The sequence below is a fragment of the Salmo salar genome, chromosome ssa01 (assembly GCF_905237065.1).
Source record: "Salmo salar chromosome ssa01, Ssal_v3.1, whole genome shotgun sequence".
In the NCBI taxonomy this organism is placed as follows: domain Eukaryota; kingdom Metazoa; phylum Chordata; class Actinopteri; order Salmoniformes; family Salmonidae; genus Salmo; species Salmo salar.
The window spans coordinates 50,861,743-50,865,537 of NC_059442.1; the positions used below are offsets into that span (position 1 = coordinate 50,861,743).

General features: G+C 40.5%; 1 non-coding gene across 1 annotated transcript; it reads right to left on the bottom strand.

Annotated features, from left to right (window-relative positions):
* Positions 1-1,378: 1,378 nt before the first annotated feature.
* On the bottom strand, positions 1,379-1,454 carry trnaa-ugc (transfer RNA alanine (anticodon UGC)). Its single transcript has one exon. It is a non-coding gene; the product is annotated as a tRNA-Ala (tRNA).
* Between the last annotated feature and the right edge of the window lie 2,341 nt (positions 1,455-3,795).

A 3,795-nucleotide genomic window follows, 5' to 3' on the forward strand; every position in this document is an offset into this window, starting at 1 on the left:
GTTTTATCGCCCCCAACGCTTTCAAAGGATCAAGGGACCTATACGGATTGACCATGCCTCCACAACCAAAGTTCTATTGTTTGCATGCCCTGCGAAAGGAATCAGTATGCGAAATAGGTGCTTGGAGTTTGTCTGCACCAGTAATGCTAGCTTGGTGTGCAACGACCGGTGGTGGTGATTATAACCAGAGATATTGGACTATAATGACCTCTCTGGTATAATTTAGCTAACGACATTAGATAATGTTATTGCTGGTTATGTTGGTAGCTATCTTGTGATAAAGCGAGGCAGGCTAGCTAATGTTAACTAGCAAGGCAGCCTAGCTAAAGTTTTAGCTAACATTACCTACTAGCTAGCTAGCTACTTCATTATAACTTAGTTAGGTCATAGCTCATACAAGTTTATTGTGTATTGTCTAGATACTGCTGGTTATGTAACGTAATCATCTGATAATGCTTGCAGGGCAGGCTAGCTGGTTACAGGCTAACTAATGTTAGATAACTAGCTAACGTTAGCCTACAAGTTGGATTTGCAAGTTAGTTCATAGCTCATACAAGTGTATTCTGTATTGTCTATGGCAAAACTAAATAATGAGTCTGAGTTGTATAGTGAACTAAGAGCAACAAACCATAACGGCTTCAACGGCCTGAATCTAATCCAATCTGGAGCTAATGTACAGTCATCTGCAAAGCATAGAATTAGGGTTTCCATTAGTTACCAAAGTCACAAAGTCAAAATTGGCTATATCGTAAACGTTTAAAGTCCCAGTCGAAATTTTGGACACACCTACTCATTCAAGGGTTTTTCTTTATTTTTACTATTTCTACATTGTAGAATAATAGTGAAGACATAAATGATGAAATAACACATATGGAATCATGTGGTAAACAAGTGTTTAACACATCAAAATATATTTGAGATTCTTCAAAGTAGCCACTCTTTTCCATGATGACAGCTTTGCACACTCTTGGCATTCTCTCAACCAGCTTCATGAGGTAGTCATCTGGAATGCATTTCAATTAACAGGTGTACCTTGTTAAAAGTTAATTTGTGGAATTTCTTTCCTTCTTAATGCGTTTGAGCATTTGAGCGTTTGAGCCAAGGTAGGGGTGGTATACAGAAGATAGCCCTATTTGGTAAAAGACCAAGTCCATATTATGGCAAGAACAGCTCAAATAAGACATTTTAAGACATGAAGGTCAGTCAATCTGGAAAATGTAAAAAAAATTGAAAATTTCTTCAAGTGCTGTTGCAAAAAATATCAACATTTACATTTTACATTTACGTCATTTAGCAGACGCTCTTATCCAGAGCGACTTACAGTAGTGAATGCATACATTTCAATTCATTTCATCCCTTTTTATTTTTTTCCTCGTACTGCCCCCCCGTGGGAATCGAACCCACAACCCTGGCGTTGCAAACACCATGCTCTACCAACTGAGCCACAGGGAGGCCATCAACCATCACACGCTATGATGAAACTAGGACTCATGAGGACCGCCACAGGAAAGGAAGACTCAGAGTTACCTCTGCTGCAGAGGATAAGTTCATTCGAGTTACCAGCCTCAGAAATTGCAGCCCAAATAAATGCTTCACAGAGTTCAAATAACAGACACATCTCAACATCAACTGTTCAGAGGAGATGTCGTGAATCAGGCCTTCATGGTTGAATTTCTGCAAAGAAACCACTACTCAAGGACACCAATAAGAGAGACTTGCTTGGGCCAAGAAACACGAGCAATGAACATTAGACCGGTGGAAATATGTCCTTTTGGTCCAAATTTGAGTTTTTTGGTTCCAACCGCTGGGTTTTTGTGAGACGCAGTGTAGGTGATGATCTCCGCATATGTGGTTCCCACGGTGAAGTATGGAGGAGGAGGTGTGATGGTGTGGGGGTGCTTTGCTGATGACACTGTCTGTAATTTATTTAGAATTCAAGGTACACTTAACCAGCATGGCTACCACAGCATTATGCCATCCCATCTGGTGTGTGCTTAGTGGGACTATCATTTGTTTTTCAACAGGACAATGACGCAACACACCTCCAGGCTGTGTAAGGGCTATTTGACCAAGAAGGAGAGTGATGGAGTGCTGCATCAGATGACCTGGCCTCCACAATCACCCCTCAACCCAATTGAGATGGTTTGGGATGAGTTGGATGGCAGAGTGAAGGAAAAGCATCCAACAAGTGCTCAGCACTCCTTCAAGACTGTTGGAAAAGCATTCCAAGTGAAGCTGGTTGAGAGAATGCCAAGCCTGTGCAAAGCTGTCATCAAGGCAAAGGGTGGCTACTTTGAAGAATCTAAAATATATTTTGTTGTTTAAAACGGTTTGGTTACTACATGATTCCATAAGTGTTATTTCATAGTTTTGATGTCTTCACTATTATTTTACAATGTACAAAATTTACAAAAAAATTAAAAACTACAATGAGTAGCTGTGTCCAAACTTTTGACTGGTACAGTATGAAAACAAAAATTAGCTTTTTGGACCTAATTTAAGGTTAGGCATAAGGTTAGCAGAGTGGTGGTTAAGGTTAGGTTTAAAATAAGATTTTAATAAGATTTTAGAAATAGGCGGGCTTTATGACTTTGTGGCTGTGGTAATTAGTGAGGACCTTGAATTAGCTTGACCCAAGTTACTGCCATGTTATGTGGAAAGTTGTATGAAACAATACCCTGTTTGATAAACTAGTCGGTTAATTACCCAGCCAAGCAGATAGATACAAGTAGTAGTCATTTTGGTTGTGAAGTGCATTATAAAAAAGCTTTGTCCTTTCTTCATAACAAAATGCAATTTACCACTTGGCTGTCTATTGCCCTCGCTGTGAGCATTCGTATAAATGGAAAAGGGAGGGCACTTGAATCAAGATGATGACATTTGACCTGAGCAGTTTCGAGATTAGTCCCAATTCACCTACATAACTAGCCTGATCTATGGGTTTACCATTCTATTTCACTTCACATATCATGATATATGAAGTGAAATAGAAAGGTGAATGCAGCGATCAGGTTGGTTCCACCATGCTAATCATAACCACCATTGATAATGTAATCAGTGCTCTGTGTGTGTGTTTGTGTGACCGACCAGTAACTTTGAGGGGCAAGGAGCTGATCAATGCTGCTATGCCCATCAGTGGGGCTCTGGCAAAGACCTCACCTCCAGTTTCACCTCTTGCCTGCTCACCAACGGTCATCAATGGGGAGACCAGAATTAGGTAGGTTTAGTCTGACCTGTTCAAACTTCAACGTAGTATATGTTTGTTTGTCAAGTATCACCTATCCTAACTGCCATTGGTAATAGAACAGTGACTGTGTAAGTGTTCACAGATGCAACTATGGAGCCAGCACTTGGAGACTTGCAAGATGATGTGATGGAGTCCTGACTGACAGGCAGGCTTGATACTGACGTCTCTGAATGGAGAGAGACCTGGCACTCGGCATAACATTTTTACTAGACACAACTTTTACTTGTATTGTCTTTTTTTACTATTGAATTGAATTAGTATCTGTCAATATGGGGAGAGAGAATCCCTGTTTATTCTGCACTAGGATCAGGGAACTCTTGTTGTATACAGGACACCACACAAGAAAGTACAGAATGACCACTCTGTTTGCCAATGTAGCCCCATTACCAGCAGACAGAATGTTGATAGGCACAGTATCTGTATCGGCTGTGAATGACAATGAAAGGTGAAAGGTGCACATTGTTATATTAGCAGAACACTACTTCTATGGTATTATGTAAAGTTTGGCTTCTGTCATGGCTACCAGCATTTCTGGAGGCGCAAGGCAA